Raw genomic sequence first — 21,313 nt, 5'->3', positions numbered from 1 at the left:
TATAGTAGTTGTGGTCTCCAGGTATCACGCACACCTTGTACTTTTTCAAATTGACCCTTTGTTGATTTTTATATAATATTTTTTGTCAAAAAACAAGGATTCTTTTCAATAGCTCCTAAGTCAGCTGACCTAGAAAGTCAACCCCAAGTTATTATAGTAGTTTGAGTCTCCAGGTATCACGCACACCTTTTACTTTTTCAATTTAACCCTTTGTTGATTTTTAAGGAATATTTTTCGTCAAAAAACAAGGATTCTTTTCAATAGCTCCTAAATCGGGTAACCTAGAAAGTCAAACCCAAGTTATTATAATAGTAGGCGAAATAAGAACAAAACAGGAACAAAACAGGAACAAAACGGGACGGCAAAATAGGCACAATACAGGATCAGAACAGAGCAGGAACAAAACAAAAAGAAGCCAAGAAGGAACTAAACAGCAGAGGGGGGCGTGCCCAAGCTGCTGCGGACCACCACAGGAGACCTGCAATATTACCAGTGGAATTACTACATTCAATCGAAACTGATCTTAATAAATTCTCGGCACATACCGAGCATGGTTGACGGAGTAGCACACGATACTTCCTTAGCTACTCAATGGGATCGCTCCACACCACAGGCTGCATCCAAACTGAGTGGACCAGCGCACGCAACGTTGGCCAGCTGTTGCCGCACAACAGCGCCTTCGCCGCAATCTGGGGCGCGTGGTCATGGGCAAGGCGTTAAAAGCCAAACGGGTGTACTTGACCGGTGTATCTGGGGCAAACCGGGATTTAGGAGTGTTGAAACTGAATGAGTGAGGAGAATTGGGAGTTCATTACCTGCTAGGTGATTTGCCAGAGCCCCGGACTGGATTATGAGTGCCTGTGGCACTGCAGCGGCACTACCGGAAGAATTTAATTCATGAATTTGTGAAATGAATGAATCGAAGCCACGGGATTGTCATTACCTGGAATGGAGGACGGAGTGGCCAACAACCAAGGCCCAGAAGAGCGTGTGGGTGAAACGAGAGGCGGATGAGGAGGGCGCGCTTAAATAGTCTGCCAGCTGAGCGCCACGGAGCGGCAGGTAAGTGTACCCTCAGCACAGGCCTCTACAGCCCATATTGCCACATTCCACCCCCCCCGAAATGCATCGTCGCCCCGACGATGAAACACAACTTAACACCAAGGCCTAAAAACTGCTTGTGTCAGCCTGGAGGATGACACAGGAGCACCTTGGCCGGATGGTTGTTCAACTAGGGACCTTGGCATACGGTGGGGATTTAGGTATTGGCCAGCGGTCGTGCGAGTGGACCGGAGTACAGATGCCTCGCTGAAGCCAGGATTGGCCACAGGGTCAATTGCTGGCGGAGCCTGGTCAGTGACCACGGTGAGGAGAGCAACTAATGGTTCTTGAGCACTCGGCATGTGTAATGGGACGTGGGAGGAGTTTTGGGGCACAACTGTTGGCTGCCGCACCGGCGGCTGTAAAAACAAATCATCCTCTGAATCGTAGAAGACTGTTCATCTTCTACGATCGTAGAAGACTGTTCATCTTCTACGATTGGTGCTACAGGTGCATCCGGAGGATTCACACCAGGGACAGTGGCAGTAAGTAAATAAGTAAATTTTATTTATATAGCACCTTTCACAGACAGAGGTCAAAGTGCTTCACAAAACACAGAATAAAACAATAAAAACACAAAAAACTTACAGTGAACAAAACATATACAACAATATACAGTAAAATCAGTCCGTAAAACAAGTGCATTTAAAAGGCTTGACTAAATAAAAAGGTTTTAAGCTGACCCTTAAAAGCAGTAACTGAGTCCAGTGACCGTAGGGAGAACGGAAGATGGTTCCAGAGTCTGGGGGCAACAGTCTGGAAGGATCTGTCTCCTCTGGTCCGAAAACGGGTGCGTTTGATTTCTCCGGAGCCTCAAGCCGCTCGCTTTTCAGTATTTCGTGGATTAAAAGCCCTCCTCACTCTCTAGCTCCAGCCTGAACTAGCCTAGCGTAGCCTAGCCGCTAGCGTCATGGCTGGATCTACCTTTACCTGTTTGAGCTGTCATATGTCGAGTCAGAACCCTGGCTCCTTCTCTGATGATAGGTGCGTGAAGTGCAGTGTAGTGGTAGTTTTGGTTGCCAGGGTTACGGAGTTAGAAGCGCGGATCCGCTGTTTAGAGGAGCTTAAGTCCAGTTATAGTTCGGTTTTAGCGCGAGGGCTACCGGACCGCGCTGCAGGGCGTAGCATTAGCAGTAGCAGTAGCAGTAAGGCCGAGCTCAGCCCCTCAGCGTCTCCCGTGCAGCCGGGACTAGACCAGGAACAGAATAGGGACCATTTTGTGACAGTTCGGAGGGGACAAGGCGCTAAACGCCGAACCTCAGAGCGCCGTGAGCTTCACGTCTATAATAGGTTTTCTCCCCTCAGCGATCACACGCCCGCTGAACACACGAGAGAAACTCTTGTAATCGGGAGTTCTATTGTTAGAGACGTGAAGCTGCCAGCTGCTAGCGTTAGGTGTTACCCGGGGGCCAGAATGGGTGACATCGAAGGAAACCTTAGGATCTTAAAGCGGAGTAGGACCCGTTTCCGGCGAGTCGTGGTTCACGCAGGCGGTAACGACGCCCGGCGGAGACAATCAGAGGTGCTCAAAGTTCAAGTAGCCGCGGTGTGTGACCTAGCGAAGTCGATGTCGGACACTGTAATATTTTCTGGTCCCCTGCCCAATCGGATCAATGCTGAATTGTACAGCCGTCTCTCAGCATTCAACAACTGGTTATCCAGATGGTGCCCTCAAAACAACGTAGTCTTTATTGATAACTGGAGTGCGTTTTGGGGAAAGCCCGGGCTCATACGCAGGGATGGCATCCATCCGACTTCGGAGGGTACATCCCTATTAGTTCGGAATTTGACCGATAGTCTTAGTCGTGTTAAGTGACCATCTAGGGATGAGCCCCAGGCGCAGAGCAGCAGTTTAAGACGCTCCTCTGTCGCTGAACTCTCGCCCGTTCTGTTACATGTGAAGTGTTCAGATTCAAGACAGATAGAGACTGTGTGTGTCCCTCGTGTCCCTCGTGTCCCTCATGTCCCTCGTACAAATAATGCCAAAAAGTCACATCTCAGAAAAAATATTTCAGGCGTCAGACCAAATAACTTAAGGAAAATAACAATCACAAATGACACAAATACACAAATGAATAAACACGTAAAATGTGGACTGCTAAACATTAGAGCAATTTCCTCCAAATCGCTCTTAGTTAATGAATTAATTAGTGACTATAACATAGATCTTCAGCTCCAACTGAAACGTGGCTTCAACAAGACGACTACGTCAGACTAAATGAGTCCACCCCACCCACCCATGTTAACTCCACCCACCCATGTTAACTCCACCCACCCATGTTAACCACACCCACCCATGTTAACCCCACCCACCCATGTTAACCCCACCCACCCATGTTAACCCCACCCACCCATGTTAACCCCACCCATGTTACCTGTCACACCTCCAGGAGCACAGGCCGAGGTGGTGGTGTGGCAGTGATCTCACACTCAAGCGACTCATGAGCCCTAAAACTAACAATGCATTTCACTCATTTGAAAGCCTTATGCTGTCGATCACATGTCCAAATATGAAAAACCAAAAAGGAGTTTTGTTCATAGTTATCTACCGACCTCCTGGTCCCTACTCAGAGTTTTTAACAGAGTTTTCTGACTTTATATCAAACTTAGTGTTAGCCTGGGATAAAATAGTTATAGTTGGAGACTTTAATATCCACGTGAACATGAGTGATGACTCTCTCAGTAATGCCTTCAGCGCCTTGTTAGACAGCATTGGTTTCACTCAGAATGTAAATAAACCGACTCACACTCACAAGAACACTCTGGATCTTGTCCTAACGTATGGAACAGAGATTAGTGACCTCATTGTCCTCCCTCAAAACCCTATATTGTCAGATCATTTCATAATTACCTTTCAGTTTATTCTTAAAGATCATCCAGTCCCACAAAATAAAGTTATAATGAAAAGGACAATATCTGAAAAATCTATCTCAAAATTCAAAGAAATAATAGAGCCAATATTCAGTGACATGTCATGTGATCGTGTCATGTGATCGTGTCATGTGATCGTGTCATGTGATCGTGTCATGTGATCGTGTCATGTGACATGTCATGTGATCATGTCATGTGATCATGTCATGTGATCATGTCATGTGATCGTGTCATGTGATCGTGTCATGTGACATGTCATGTGATCATGTCATGTGATCATGTCATGTGATCATGTCATGTGACATGTCATGTGATCATGTCATGTGATCACGTCATGTGATCATGTCATGTGATCATGTCATGTGATCATGTCATGTGACATGTCATGTGATCATGTCATGTGATCATGTCATGTGATCATGTCATGTGATCATGTCATGTGATCCTGCTGAGAACAGCTTTAGTCCCAGTTTAAGTGATCAATGTGTCGACTTGACCATGAATTCTCTGAAGTCTGCTCTTGACGTTGTCGCGCCGTTAAAACAGAAGGTCATTAGGCCAAAGCGCGCCTCCCCATGGTACAACCAAGAACTGCGTTCACATAAACAAAGAGTTAGAAAGTTAGAGGGATTATTTTGTCGCTCTCACACCGAAGAATCCCTAAAAGCATGGAAAAGTTGCCTGCTGTCCTATAAGCAGGCTCTGTGTGAGGCCCAAACCAGATATTATTCAAATCTAATAGAAGTCAACAAAAGTAACACTAAATTCCTTTTCAGCACTGTAGCTAGGCTAACAAACTGTCACAGTGCAGTAGAGCCCTCAATCCCAGCTACACTCAGCTCTGATGATTTCCTCCTATTTTTTAATAATAAAATAAAAACAATCAGAGATAAATTAGATGAAATTACCCCCGCTATTAGCCCTGAACTAGCCCAAGCTGTAAATCTAACGTCTCATATAAATCCACCTGTAAACCTAGAAAGGTTCACAGCTGTTGATCAAGCAGAGATAACTTCAACCATTATGTCCTCTAAAAGCTCCACTTGTGTCCTAGACCCCATTCCAAGCAGACTCCTCAAAGACATTCTTCCCCTAATTATAGACCCTATTCTTAATATAATAAATACTTCACTCCAAAGTGGCTATGTTCCACAGTCCTTCAAACATGCAGTCATTAAACCTCTTCTGAAAAAGCCTAATCTAGATCCCGACCTATTGGTAAACTACAGACCTATTTCAAATCTTCCCTTCGTCTCTAAAATCCTTGAAAAAGTTGTAGTAAAACAGCTTTGTCGCCACCTGCAGGACAATAACTTATTTGAAGTTTTTCAGTCAGGGTTCAGAGCCCACCACAGCACTGAAACTGCACTAGTTAAAGTCACAAATGATTTGTTATTAGCCGCTGACGATGGACTGGTCTCAATCCTGGTTCTGTTGGACCTCAGCGCAGCGTTTGACCATTGACCACAACATTCTACTGCAGAGGTTAGAATGTGATGTAGGTGTTGGAGGAACAGCCCTCAGCTGGTTTAAATCCTATCTATCTGATAGGTTCCAATTTGTTAATGTAAACCAGAGCTCCTCACCAAGCTCTAAAGTAATTTACGGTGTGCCACAGGGTTCGGTACTCGGTCCAATTCTGTTTACTCTTTATATGCTACCATTAGGCAACATTATCAGAAAGCATGGCATTAACTTCCACTGCTATGCAGACGACACTCAGCTGTATTTATCAATGAAACCTGATCAGAGCGATCAAGTAGACAGACTTAGTACTTGTGTGAAGGAGATAAAAACCTGGATGACACTAAACTACCTGCTTCTTAACCCTGAAAAAACCGAGGTCATTGTGCTGGTCCTAAGCATCTACGAGACGCTCTATCTGAGCAGATAGTCACACTGGACAATGTCAGTGTAGCCTCCAGTTCTACTGTAAGAAACCTTGGAGTCTTATTTGACCAGGAGCTCTCATTTAAAGCTCATATAAATCAAGCTTGTAAAACAGACTATTTCCATTTGCGCAACAAGAGCCAAAATCAGAAGAATCCTGCCTAAAAGTGATGCTGAAAAACGTACTAGACTACTGTAACTCCCTGCTTGCAGCGTGTCCTAAAAGCTCCATAAAAAGCTTTCAACTGGTTCAAAATGCAGCAGCAAGATTACTAACAGGAACAAAAAGAAGAGAGCACATTACGCCGGTGCTGAAGTCTCTTCACTGGCTCCCCGTCGAGTCTAGAATCAAATTCAAAATTCTACTCTTGACCTACAAAGCCATAAATGACATGGCCCCATCCTACCTCAAAGATGCTATAGAACCATATCATCCAAACAGAGCTCTTCGCTCTCAGAATGCTGGCCTTCTGGTGGTGCCAAGAGTCTCTAAAAGTACTGTAGGAGGTAGAGCGTTTAGCTCCCAAGCTCCTGTGTTATGGAATCAGCTCCCGACCCATGTTAAATCTGCTGACACAGTCTCTTCATTTAAGTCCAGGCTTAAAACGTTCCTCTTTAAATCGCTTATGGTCAGACTAGTTAGGAACAGAAACATAAACCCACAGCTTTAGCTACGCTGCCCTAGGAGTAACTATGCTGGGGGAAGTATGACAGCTTGAGCACTATCCTCTTCTTCTTCTGACTAATGCTATCAAACAATATTTATTTTTTGATTCCACTTGCAAACTGTTCACCGCCTTCTTTTTCTTTCTCTCACTCCTGAGGACATGTGGACCCAGATGCCCCTCCCCTGGTGAAGTGGTCCCTGCCCTGTGTGGACGGTCCCTCATCTGCCTGAAGAGTGGCTCCAGTTCGCCTCAGTCGGTCCCTCTTCTGCCTGAAGAGTGTGTCCAGCTCCAGTCTCCTCGTGTCCGTCTGTGAGAGTGGGATCTCTCCTTCACTGGAACTCCTCCAGGTTTCTACGCTTTTTTCCCAAAGAGGTTTTTTTTGTAGTTTTTCCTGGCCGAGAAGGAGAGTCTAAGGACAGAGGACCCTGGGACATCGTCCCTCGCCACCACAGACATTGTCTGACTCCATCGCCACCACAGACATTGTTGATTCATTTCTCCCTGTGGCCCTCAGAGGCAACTGTTGTTGTGATTTTGGGCCTTACAAAAATAAATTGATTTGATTTGATTTGATAAACTGTATCCATGGAGACCAGCTCCAGTGAAGGGCTTTAAGAATGGGTGAAATGTGGGCCCTTCTATTTGTGCGAGTCAAGATCCTCGCTGCAGAGTTCTGGACCAGCTGCAGACGAGAGAGTTCCTTCTTGTTAAGACAGGAAAACAAACTATTACAATAGTCCAAACGTGAAGACACAAATGCATGAATTATAACTTCCAGGTCATTTTGAGACACCATTTTCCTGAGCTTAGAGATTTTCCTCAACTGAAAGAAACAGTTCCTCGTCAACAGCTGGAGTGGTGCTCTAAAGACATGTCTTTGTCAAAGACAACACCCAAGTTTCTAAGACTTGGTTTAGCAGTCTGACCTAAAACACCCAAGTACTGGTTTATCCCTGGAATGACATCATCAGGGGCAATAATCAGAGTTTCTGTTTTGTCAGCATTTAGCTGCAACGAGTTTTGACTCAGCCATTGTTTTATTTGCACTAAACAACTGACCAAGGAGTTCAGCTTCTGGATCTCAGAAGGTTTAAAAGAGCAATAGAGCTGAATATCGTCATGAACAGGTGATAGGACACATCACTAAACTCTTTAATGATCATTCCCAGGGGAATTATATAAAGCAGAAATAGGACGGGACCCAAGACGGAGCCCTGAGGAACTCCACACAACAGATCAGCTGAGTCGGACATTATTTGGTTTGCAGCAACACTAAAGCTCCGACCGGATAAATATGAGGAAAACCAATGAAGAACTGACCCCGACAGTCCAATCAGGTCCCTCAGTCTGTTCAACAGGATATGATGGTCGACAGTGTCAAAGGCTGCAGACAAATCCAACAGAACTAAAACAGTGCATTTCCCAGAATCAGCAGACATCATAATGTCACTGGACACTTTCAACAATGCGGTTTCCGTAGAATGATGTTTGCGGAAACCAGATTGAAAAGAGTCGTGAATGTTTGACTGATCAAGGAAATCTGACAATTGTTCAGAGACCACCTTCTCAAGGATCTTGGACATGAACGGGAGCAGGACTAGGAAACACACCAGTAGAAAGAGAGAGATTTACCATTTTGGTCCCCCAGGGGCCAATAACATCAAACACTTTGAGGAAGAGCCTGCAGGGAAGGGCATCTGATGTACAAGAGGAGGGTTTCATCTTGGTCACCAGAGCTGAGATGTCTTCTAGAGTGACAGGCTTAAAAGAAGACCAGTTTTGGGAAACAGGCTGAGTGGGATTTGGTCTTTGATCATCTTGATCTTATCGATAAAGAACATGAGGAATTCATTGCTGTCAGCTTTGCAGGAAACAGGAGTCACTGCAGCTGAAGGACAAACAATAGAATTTATAGTGTCAAACACTTTGGGGTTTTTCTTGTTGGATGTTATTAGCTTACGGAAGTAATCAGCTCTGGAACTTTCCATCATTTCATTGTAAGATGACACAAGATCTTTGAGGTGGAACCTATGACCTCAAGACTGGAGGTTTTCCACAGACGCTCAGTTTTCCGACATAGTCTCTTTAGGTTTAGGATATCTTCATTTATCCAAGGATAAGCTTTTGTCTGTGTTGACACAGTGGATTTTACAGGTGCCACCTGATCTAAAATGGATAAACATTGGCTGTTAAAGGAATTAATTAAACTGTCCACATCAAGACAATTCATAAACAAATGAGGATCAAACATAGCAGAAAATTGGACGGCTGTATTTGCAGTGATAATGCTCCTCTGAGACCTGATGTTTGAGGCACAGGCTCAGGAGAAAAGTTCAATTCAAATAAAACACAGCTATGATCGCTCATATGGACATCCTCCACACAGAGGTTACAACACTCAGGCCAAGTGAAAACACCAGGTCTAAAGTGTGTCCCTTTTGGTGAGTGGGACCTGAGACATGCTGCTCAAAGTTAAACGTTTCGGTCAAGGTTAAAAGATCCTTTGCAGGGCATGATGAGCCATCGACCCAAATGTTAAAATCCCCAAGAATTAAAACATTTTCCAGCTTTATAATAGAAGATAAAAAGTCACTAAAGTCCTTTAAAAAGACAGCAGCAGGACCAGGGGGCCGGTAGACTAAAACACAGTAAAAAGGACTTGAAGAACCAACCTTAATCATCTGTGATTCAAAGGAAGTGAAAGTGTGTAAGTCGATGACTTTACACATGTGACGGTCCTGGGACAGGACAGCCAGACCTCCTCCACGTGACGGTCCTGGGACACAACTGCCAGACCTCCTCCACGTGACGGTCCTGGGACACAACTGCCAGACCTCCTCCACGTGACGGTCCTGGGACACAACTGCCAGACCTCCTCCATGTGACGGTCCTGGGACACAACTGCCAGACCTCCTCCACGTGACGGTCCTGGGACACAACTGCCAGACCTCCTCCACGTGACGGTCCTGGGACACAACTGCCAGACCTCCTCCACGTGACGGTCCTGGGACACAACTGCCAGACCTCCTCCACGTGACGGTCCTGGGACACAACTGCCAGACCTCCTCCACGTGACGGTCCTGGGACACAACTGCCAGACCTCCTCCATGTGACGGTCCTGGGACACAACTGCCAGACCTCCTCCATGTGACGGTCCTGGGACACAACTGCCAGACCTCCTCCACGTGACGGTCCTGGGACACAACTGCCAGACCTCCTCCACGTGACGGTCCTGGGACACAACTGCCAGACCTCCTCCACGTGACGGTCCTGGGACACAACTGCCAGACCTCCTCCACGTGACGGTCCTGGGACACAACTGCCAGACCTCCTCCACGTGACGGTCCTGGGACACAACTGCCAGACCTCCTCCACGTGACGGTCCTGGGACACAACTGCCAGACCTCCTCCACGTGACGGTCCTGGGACACAACTGCCAGACCTCCTCCACGTGACGGTCCTGGGACACAACTGCCAGACCTCCTCCACGTCGACCAGGGCGAGGCATCGCAGAAACGGAGCAGCCAGGCGGGCAGAGTTCATTTAGATGAATAAACTCACCCTCTCTCTGCCATGTCTCTGTAAGACACATGAAATCAAGGTTTTGTCTTGTAAAAAGTTCATTCAAGGAAAACGCTTTGTTGGCAATTGAACGTGCATCAACAAGCCAAGCCGGACCGTGGATGACGTCCATCGGTTCAGCTGAGCGCAGCGGGACCTGTCGAAGCCACGCCTTACGGTCACGCGATTCCCATCTGTTTCGCCGGTAAGCCGACGAAAACAAGGAAGCGGACGGTGGCGGTGGACCCCAGCGCTCATAATTCCAGCGGCGCGCAGGCTCCAGGAAAACAGCCGCCACATCCCGCGCAGGCTCCAGGACCGGTGCGGCCCCGATGGCCCGTGCAGGCAGCGGGAAAACAGCCGCGATGACACGGGCAGGCAGCGGGAAAGCAGCCGCGATGACAAGGGCAGGCTCCGGGAAAGCAGCCGCGATGGCCCGTGCAGGCGGCGAAGACGGCGACGGCGAACAGCCGCAAACATCGAGGAGCGGGACCAGGCGCAAGCACCGAGCACGTCTCCCAAAGCCCAGGCTTGTGTGCTCCGAACACAAGGCTCGTCTGCTTGACTTGCACACCAGACCTTGTGCCTCGTCTCCTCTGCTTCCTCCTCTTCCCCGGGCCTCGGGACAGCAGCAAAACGTCAGGTGAGTTGGGTGGACAAACAAGGGGTGGCGGAAAGGCTTGTTTGTACCTGTCCCATGTGTCGAAAAGCGACTCCATCGTCGCTTTGATGCGGAAAAGTGTGCCACGGTCATAAACCCGCACAGCAGACACACAACAGACTAATGTCTGGGCTGATAAAACTGCATACGATGTAACGATCGTCACAAATAAGCGGGATAACAGGAGTCGAGCAGTGGCGTGGCCGAACACAAGCGCCATCTTGGATCATTCCAACATGAGGGGAGTCAGGGTCTTCAACAGGGATCGGTGGACCCTTTTTACCTTGGTTTGTCGATCCACAGGAGCCACCGTGTACACCACACCATCTTCCCTTGGGGCTTGCAGGACAACATAAGTTGAGGACCCCACAGGTCTTGGCTCTTCCGACAACCCCTAGCACTGTAATCGCGAAGTAGCACCAGCTGGCCTTCCTTAAATGGCACATCTCTGACCCGTTGGTCATGATTTGCCTTTCTGGGTGAGGCCTCCAGACGCAATCTTTCTCTTGCCCTGTTGAAAGCCACCTGAAGACGCGTCTGGTGCTCTTTTCACCCACTGTTACGAACCTAGGGATTCTGTAGGGGTGTCAGCTCCCTGGGCAGTGGGAGTCAGCACCCTCTCCTGGTTGCCAGGTGATTCTCTCCACTGCAGGTCCCTCCTAACACACCTTAGGATTGTTTGGCTTGAGTGGAGCCAGCCTGGATATAAGGGAGGCTGGTGGGAACAGTCTCTCTCTCTCTCTCTCTCGCCGCGCCCCAAGACTGGTTTCTGTACTGTGTGGCAGCACAGTTTTATTTCTGTTTATTTTTGCACATTTTCATTGCAACGATACATATCACACTACACTTAGTTAGTTGCCATCTACACAGATACATTAGTTTCTTTTGTCAGGGCCTGATTATTTATAATAAAAATATACTATTAATTATTGTGAGTGCTGTGTGGACTCCCCTCTTTGTTTGGCTGCCGTTGGCTGCAACATATTGTGAAGCATTCGATTGAACCACTCATACTGCCCATTTCCTGCTGGGTGGTACGGAGTAAGATAAGACAAGATAAGATATTCCTTTATTGTCCCACATGGGGAAATTTCATTGCTGCAACGCAGGTAGATACAGAGGCAGATACAGAAGAAAAGAACAGATCACTTATAGGAAGTTTGAAAAACACTTTCAGTAGAAGATCTCCTATAAACAAAAACTCCCATTACCCAACAAGGGATGGAGGGGAAACATAATGAAGATAAAAATAAATAAATAAATAAATACCATTGCATGTGATCACGATAGTAATTGCACATGAATATGTGTCACGACGGCACATATTGCACATATGACAGAATTGCACATTGTTAAGTCAGTATTGTGAGTGTTCAGTACTAACAGTGTTTGTTATAAAGTCTGACAGCAGCAGAAGGAAAGACCTTTGAAACCTTTCCTTCACACAGCGAGGGTGGATCAGTCTCTCACTGAAGCTGCTCTCCAGAGCGGACAGAGTGTCCTGCAGGGGACAGAGTGTCCTGCAGGGGGTGGCACTCATGGTCAAGCATAGATTTGAATCCAGCCAGGACCCTTCTGTCCCCCACCTCCTGCACCGAGTCCAGAGCGCAGCCCAGGACGGAGCTGGACTTCTTGATGACTTTGTCCAGCCTCCGCCTGGCCGTCTGGATGTTCACTGGTGAGGGGGCAGTAGGGTGGCGTCTGCGGAAATCCACCACCATCTCCTTGGTCTTCCCCGCGTTGATGAGGAGGTGGTTCCGCTGACACCAGTCCACAAAGTCCTGCGCCAGTCCCCTGTCTTCCACATCATCGTTGTCCGTGATGAGTCCGATGATGGCAGAGTCATCAGAGAACTTCTGCAGTGTCGTGTCTGAAGTCTGCAGTGTAGAGGGTGAAGTGAAAGGGCGCGAGGACGGTGCCCTGGGGCGCCCCCACACTGCAGGTCCGAGTGTCAGACACACCCGTGCTCTCACAAACTGGGGTCGGTCCGTGAGGTAGTCCAGGATCCACTCTGCCAGGTCATACTCCACACCAGCAGTCTCCAGCTTGTCCCTCAGGAGCTGATGGTGTTGAAGGGGCTGGAAAGATCGAAGAATAGGATCCTCACAGAGCTGCCAGGCTTTTCCAGGTGAGAGAGAGAGCGGTGCAGCAGGGAGATGACGGCGTCCTCCACTCCGACGCCAGACCGATATGCAAACTGCAGCGGGTCCATGGCTGAGCTCACGGTGGAGCGGAGGTGGTCCAGGACCAGCCGCTCCAGTGTCTTCATCAGATGGGACGTGAGAGCCACTGGCCTGAAGCTGTTGAGGTTTTTGGGGCGCGGTGTCTTAGGCACAGGTACCAGACAGGAGGTCTTCCAGACCTGTGTTACCACCCTCAGCTTCAGGCTCATGTTGAAGACATGCTCCATAACTCCACACAGTTCATCTGCGCAGGACTTAAGGTGATGCCGTCAGGTCTTGCTGCCTTCCTCACTTTAATCATCTTCAGCTCACTCTTCACCTGTGCTGCTGTGACAGTCAGTGGTTGGCAGGGGGACTGTGTGCTGGAGGGACGGGTGAGTCCAGGCGAAGTGGGGAGCTGATGGTCCGGGGCAGATAAGCGAAGAGGAACAGATGCAGGGCCTTGTCCAGCTGTGGAAGAGGGAGCGTGCAGCTGTGCAGGGGGAGGGGCGGGTGACTGATCAAACCTCAAGAAGTGAGCATTTAAATCATTCACCCACTGTAGATCCCCCTCTGTCTGGGCAGGGGGGATTTTGAAGCCCGAGATGGTTTTCAGGCTCCTCCACACTCCCTGAATGTTCTTTTGCTGCAGCTGCTCCTCCATCCTCCTCTTGTAGCCGGCCTCAGCCTGCCTGATCTTCCTCCTCAGCTCCTTCTGCACAGTCCTCAGCTCCTCCTTGTTCCCTGACCTGAAGGCTCTCTTCTTCTCCTTCAGCAGAGCCTTCAGTTCACGGTTAATCCATGGCTTGTTGTTTGGAAAACACTGCACCGTCCGGGAGGGAACAATGTTCTCAAAACAGAAGTTGATGTAGTCCGTGATGCACTCTGTGATGGTGTTGATGTCCTTCCCATGTGGGTCATAGAGCTCAGTCCAGACAGTGGTGCTGAAGCAGTCCCTCAGAGCCTCCTCGCTCTCAGCAGACCACATCCTCACCACACGGGGCACCACAGGCTGCCTGCGCATGATGGGTTCATACACAGACCTCAGATGTACAAGGTTGTGGTCCGAGCTGCCCAGGGGAGGGAGGGGGGGAAGAAGAATAAGCCTCTTTGGTGTTGGCAAAAAACAAGTCCAATGTTCTATTCTCTCTGGTGGAGCAGGTAACATACTGGGTGTATGTTGGTAGAACAGAAGAGGGAGAAGTGTGGTTAAAGTCACCAGAGATGAGGAAGAGAGCCTGTGGATGCTGTGTTTGCAGCCTACAAGTGCAGGAGAGCAGTGCTTCACAAGCATCTTCAGCATTGGCAGACGGGGCCACATAGACTACGATCAAAATCACATGCGAGAACTCCTGGGGAAGATAATATGGCCTCATGCCAATAGCCAATAGTTCAATATCCGAGACTTTGTAATCTCATACAGCTTACACAACTGCTGGATGAGAGTGCTCTCAAAGTTTCGTCCCTGGTCCGAGTGTATGCGTGCCGGCACACCAAACTTTGCAAACCACTCTGTGACCAGGACTTGCGCCATAGTGGAAGCGTGCTTGTTGCGAGTTGGAACTACAAGTGTGTATTTGCTAAAAACGTCAGTCATGAACAGCACGTTTTCCAGACCAGTGGCGGTCTGCTCTAACAGGGTAAAGTCGATAGCAAGAATCTCGTTTGGCTGTGAAGCCAGTAAGTGGCCCATAAAGGCGTGAGGAACCGATTGGTTGTCCTTTGCATGCTGACATCTCTCGCAAGCCTGGCACCATTGGGCTACCTCCCGTGACATACCTGACCAATAGCACCGGGAACACAGCAAGGCCAGAGTCCTCTCTATTCCTTGGTGTCCATGCTCCTGATGGACCTGGGTGAGGACATTCTGGACCAAGGCTTTAGGCAGAAGGAGTTGATACACAGCCCCACCACCGTCAGGACAAAACACCTGCCGATACAGCAGCCCCTCTAACTCTACTAGGCGGTCCCACTGGGACAGCACTAAGAGGGCAGTCGAAGAGAGGGCTCGTCGCTCTTCACGAGTGGGCTGTCGATTTTGTTGCCAAAAGGTCAGGATCTCCTGTATGGCGGGGTCAGACTGCTGAAGCTCGCGGAGGTCAGCAGGGGCAACTTGCGGTAGAAAAGTCACAAGGGACTGTGTTGCCTGTGTAACCATTCCTTGTAGGGCTTGTTTTAACTGCCCAGGCAGACATGTGCCCCAAGTTCCCGGTGCCACTTCCTGTAAGGAAGTGCCAGGCTGGCGAGACAAAGTGTCAGCATTTTGGTTACACTTACCTGAACGATATTTTAATTCAAAATCAAAAGAGGCCAACTGGGCGGCCCAGCGCTGCTCAACAGCTCCCAGTGTGTCTGAGGAGGGATGACTCAGGGGATTGTTGTCCATATAGATCACGCATTTGTGTCCTAGCAGTTACTCCCTGAATTTCTCAGTCAGGGCCCACTTAAGGGCCAACAAGTCTAGCTTCATGGAGCTGTAGTTGGACATGTTGCGCTCAGTCGGGCGCAGGCCTAGACTGGCGTACGCAAGAGGTCACACCTTCCCTTCCTGGTCCTGGGAGAGCACTGCCCCCAATCCAGCATGACTTGCACCAACCTCCAGAATGAATGGGAGGGAGAAGTCAGAGTAGGCAAAGTACCGGGGCCGTGGTGAGCTTGGCTTTTAAGGCCTCAAAGCTCTGCTGACATTCTGTGGTCTGTGGTCCAGTAGTACAGGCCGTTTCCTTGACCGTTTATCAATCAGTTCAGCAACTCTACGGTGTTTGCTAACTGCTAAAATAATCCTTGATTTTTGGCGAAAAATATTCCTTACAATTCAAAAAGGGTTAAATTGAAGAAGTGAAAGGTGTGCGTTATACCTGGAGACTCAAACTACTATAATAACTTGGGTTTTACTTTCTAGGTCAGCTGACTTAGGAGCTATTGAAAAGAATCCTTTTTTTTTTGACAAAAAATATTCCTTAAAAATCTACAAAGGGTTAAATAGAAAAAGTAAAAGGTGTGCGTGATACCTGGAGACCACAACTACTATAATCACTTAGCTTTTACTATCTAGGTTTGCTGATTTAGGAGCTATTGAAAAGAATCCTTGTTTTTGGCGAAAAATATTCCCTAAAAATCTACAAAGGATTAAATTGAAAAAGTAAAAGGTGTGCGTTGTACCTGGAGACTCAAACTACTATGATCATTTAGTGTTTACTATCTAGGTTCGCTGATTTAGGAGCTAATGAAAATAATCCTTTTTAAAAATATTCTTTAAAAATCTACAAAGGGTTAATTTTTTAGCCCAAAAGGACTATGACATCTAGGATTAGCAACTTGGATTCATGCTCAATGTTGTTGTTTTTTTGTTTTTTTTATAAATATGTTTATATTTTTTAAGATAACAAACGGTACTTTAGAGTCGGTCCCTAACTGGCGTACCAAGCGGCACTTCAGCGCTCAGCTTCCCGCCTCGAGCTACTGCAGGCGGGGCACACTCAGAGGAAGCTCCCGCTCTAGTTGCGGAGGCGAATGTCCAACGTCCAACGTGAAACTAACTTCACCGCGGTCACTACGTGTCACATTAGTTTATATTCACCTGCAAAGTCTGTTAAATAAAGTCTGAAAACTACAAACTACTCTTAAAACACTCTCTTAAAACGGCTCAAAGTCTTTGGGTTTAGAACATTCCATTATAACATCTCCAGAAACATGTCATTTCTCATCAAAAACTGAATAAACTGTGAATTAATCTAAAGAGTGAAACTGATGAACGTAAACAGCGGCTAATGCTAACGGAGGCTAACCAGCTCGAGCTAACGGAAACACAACTTTTGACCGTCCAAACACAGTCTAGATTGAACACAGAGACATACCAACTGTCGTGGACCAAAACAACTTCTGTTACGAACAGATGACGGCTCAAAATCCAAAAGAAAAGCCGTTTATCTTGGTATTTTTGAACCTTTTTGAAAGAAGTGCACAAAGCGGAACTGGAAACAGACGAGACGAGTCTTCAAAATAAAAGACACACAATAGATGAAAATGAACATGTCATATCATGTCATGACATGTCATGTCAAGACATGTCATATCATGTCATGACATGTCATGACATGATATGACATGTCTTGACATGACATGACATGTCTTGACATGACATGACATGTCTTGACATGACATGACATGTCATGACGTCATGACATGTCATGTCATGACATCATGACATGACATTATATATTACTCGTGACACATGAACTCGTCCAGATGTTTTCTTCTCCCATTGAATCCACTTCATTGAGAGAGAGACACAGAGACATGTTCCTCCCACAGAGACATGCTCCTCCTCCCACAGAGACATGCTCCTCCCACAGAGACATGCTCCTCCCACAGAGACATGCTCCTCCTCCCACAGAGACATGCTCCTCCTCCCACAGAGACATGCTCCTCCCACAGAGACATGCTCCTCCCACAGAGACATGCTCCTCCTCCCACAGAGACATGCTCCTCCCACAGAGACATGCTCCTCCCACAGAGACATGCTCCTCCTCCCACAGAGACATGCTCCTCCTCCCACAGAGACATGCTCCTCCCCCCACAGAGACATGCTCCTCCCACAGAGACATGCTCCTCCCACAGAGACATGCTCCTCCTCCCACAGAGACATGCTCCTCCTCCCACAGAGACATGCTCCTCCCACAGAGACATGCTCCTCCTCCCACAGAGACATGCTCCTCCTCCCACAGAGACATGCTCCTCCCACAGAGACATGCTCCTCCTCCCACAGAGACATGCTCCTCCCCCCACAGAGACATGCTCCTCCTCCCACAGAGACATGCTCCTCCCCCCACAGAGACATGCTCCTCCTCCCACAGAGACATGCTCCTCCTCCCACAGAGACATGCTCCTCCTCCCACAGAGACATGGTCCTCCCACAGAGACATGTTCCTCCCCCCACAGAGACATGCTCCTCCCACAGAGACATGTTCCTCCCCCCACAGAGACATGCTCCTCCCACAGAGACATGCTCCTCCCACAGAGACATGCTCCTCCCACAGAGACATGCTCCTCCCACAGAGACATGCTCCTCCCCCCACAGAGACATGCTCCTCCCACAGAGACATGCTCCTCCCACAGAGACATGTTCCTCCCCCCACAGAGACATGCTCCTCCCCCCACAGAGACATGCTCCTCCCACAGAGACATGCTCCTCCTCCCACAGAGACATGTTCCTCCCCCCACAGAGACATGCTCCTCCCCCCACAGAGACATGTTCCTCCCACAGAGACATGCTCCTCCTCCCACAGAGACATGCTCCTCCCACAGAGACATGCTCCTCCCACAGAGACATGCTCCTCCTCCCACAGAGACATGCTCCTCCTCCCACAGAGACATGCTCCTCCCCCCACAGAGACATGCTCCTCCCACAGAGACATGCTCCTCCCACAGAGACATGCTCCTCCTCCCACAGAGACATGCTCCTCCTCCCACAGAGACATGCTCCTCCCACAGGGACATGCTCCTCCTCCCACAGAGACATGCTCCTCCCCCCACAGAGACATGCTCCTCCTCCCACAGAGACATGCTCCTCCCCCCACAGAGACATGCTCCTCCCACAGAGACATGCTCCTCCTCCCACAGAGACATGCTCCTCCTCCCACAGAGACATGCTCCTCCTCCCACAGAGACATGCTCCTCCCCCCACAGAGACATGCTCCTCCCACAGAGACATGTTCCTCCCCCCACAGAGACATGCTCCTCCCACAGAGACATGCTCCTCCCACAGAGACATGCTCCTCCCACAGAGACATGCTCCTCCCACAGAGACATGCTCCTCCCACAGAGACATGTTCCTCCCCCCACAGAGACATGCTCCTCCCCCCACAGAGACATGCTCCTCCCACAGAGACATGCTCCTCCTCCCACAGAGACATGTTCCTCCCCCCACAGAGACATGCTCCTCCCATAGAGACATGCTCCTCCTCCCACAGAGACATGCTCCTCCCACAGAGACATGCTCCTCCCACAGAGACATGCTCCTCCCCCCACAGACATGCTCCTCCCACAGAGACATGTTCCTCCCCCCACAGAGACATGCTCCTCCCACAGAGACATGCTCCTCCTCCCACAGAGACATGCTCCTCCTCCCACAGAGACATGCTCCTCCTCCCACAGAGACATGTTCCTCCCACAGAGACATGTTCCTCCCACAGAGACATGTTCCTCCCACAGAGACATGCTCCTCCCACAGAGACATGTTCCTCCCACAGAGACATGCACCTCCTCCCACAGAGACATGCTCCTCCCACAGAGACATGCTCCTCCCCCCACAGACATGCTCCTCCCACAGAGACATACTCCTCCCACAGAGACATGTTCCTCCCACAGACATGCTCCTCCCACAGAGACATGCTCCTCCTCCCACAGAGACATGCTCCTCCTCCCACAGAGACATGCTCCTCCCACAGAGACATGCTCCTCCTCCCACAGAGACATGCTCCTCCCACAGAGACATGCTCCTCCTCCCACAGAGACATGCTCCTCCCCCCACAGACATGCTCCTCCCACAGAGACATGCTCCTCCTCCCACAGAGACATGTTCTTCCTCCCACAGAGACATGCTCCTCCCACAGAGACATGCTCCTCCCACAGAGACATGCTCCTCCCCCCACAGACATGCTCCTCCCACAGAGACATGCTCCTCTTCCCACAGAGACATGCTCCTCCCACAGAGACATGCTCCTCCCACAGAGACATGCTCCTCCTCCCACAGAGACATGCTCCTCCTCCCACAGAGACATGCTCCTCCTCCCACAGAGACATGCTCCTCCCACAGAGACATGCTCCTCCTCCCACAGAGACATGCTCCTCCTCCCACAGAGACATGCTCCTCCTCCCACAGAGACATGCTCCTCCCACAGAGACATGCTCCTCCTCCCACAGAGACATGCTCCTCCTCCCACAGAGACATGCTCCTCCCACAGAGACATGCTCCTCCTCCCACAGAGACATGCTCCTCCTCCCACAGAGACATGCTCCTCCTCCCACAGAGACATGCTCCTCCTCCCACAGAGACATGTTCCTCCCCCCACAGAGACATGCTCCTCCCCCCACAGAGACATGCTCCTCCCACAGAGACATGCTCCTCCCACAGAGACATGTTCCTCCCCCCACAGAGACATGCTCCTCCCACAGAGACATGCTCCTCCCACAGAGACATGCTCCTCCCACAGAGACATGTTCCTCCCCCCACAGAGACATGCTCCTCCCCCCACAGAGACATGCTCCTCCCACAGAGACATGCTCCTCCTCCCACAGAGACATGTTCCTCCTCCCACAGAGACATGCTCCTCCCACAGAGACATGCTCCTCCCACAGAGACATGCTCCTCCTCCCACAGAGACATGCTCCTCCCACAGAGACATGCTCCTCCCACAGAGACATGCTCCTCCCCCCACAGACATGCTCCTCCCACAGAGACATGTTCCTCCCCCCACAGAGACATGCTCCTCCCACAGAGACATGCTCCTCCTCCCACAGAGACATGCTCCTCCCACAGAGACATGTTCCTCCCACAGAGACATGCTCCTCCCACAGAGACATGCTCCTCCCACAGAGACATGCTCCTCCTCCCACAGAGACATGCTCCTCCTCCCACGGAGACATGCTCCTCCCACAGAGACATGTTCCTCCCACAGAGACATGTTCCTCCCACAGAGACATGTTCTTCCTCCCAAAGAGACATGCTCCTCCCACAGAGACATGCTCCTCCCACAGAGACATGCTCCTCCCACAGAGACATGCTCCTCCTCCCACAGAGACATGCTCCTCCCACAGAGACATGTTCTTCCTCCCACAGAGACATGCTCCTCCCACAGAGACATGCTCCTCCCACAGAGACATGCTCCTCCCACAGAGACATGCTCCTCCCCCCACAGACATGCTCCTCCCACAGAGACATGCTCCTCCCACAGAGACATGTTCCTCCCACAGAGACATGCTCCTCCCACAGAGACATGCTCCTCCCACAGAGACATGCTCCTCCTCCCACAGAGACATGCTCCTCCCACAGAGACATGTTCCTCCCACAGAGACATGCTCCTCCCACAGAGACATGCTCCTCCTCCCACAGAGACATGCTCCTCCCCCACAGACATGCTCCTCCCACAGAGACATGCTCCTCCCACAGAGACATGCTCCTCCTCCCACAGAGACATGCTCCTCCTCCCACAGAGACATGCTCCTCCCACAGAGACATGTTCTTCCTCCCACAGAGACATGCTCCTCCCACAGAGACATGCTCCTCCCACAGAGACATGCTCCTCCCCCCACAGACATGCTCCTCCCACAGAGACATGCTCCTCCTCCCACAGAGACATGCTCCTCCTCCCACAGAGACATGCTCCTCCTCCCACAGA

General features: G+C 49.7%; 1 protein-coding gene across 1 annotated transcript in view; it reads right to left on the bottom strand.

Annotated features, from left to right (window-relative positions):
* heatr5a (HEAT repeat containing 5a) overlaps positions 1–16,898 on the bottom strand; it is an 83,435-nt gene extending 66,537 nt beyond the window's left edge. Inside the window, 1 exon segment of the mRNA XM_072464240.1 lies at positions 16,772–16,898. The gene's annotated coding sequence lies outside the window, so the exon portion shown is untranslated.
* Positions 16,899–21,313: the final 4,415 nt, after the last annotated feature.

The sequence above is a fragment of the Eucyclogobius newberryi genome, unplaced genomic scaffold (genome assembly GCF_026437365.1).
Source record: "Eucyclogobius newberryi isolate DKJ021-1_F unplaced genomic scaffold, fEucNew1.0.hap1 SCAF_42, whole genome shotgun sequence".
NCBI classification, from domain to species: Eukaryota; Metazoa; Chordata; class Actinopteri; order Gobiiformes; family Gobiidae; genus Eucyclogobius; species Eucyclogobius newberryi.
The sequence above is the reverse complement of the archived record's forward strand: the minus strand, read 5'-3'. Positions and strand labels throughout refer to the sequence as shown.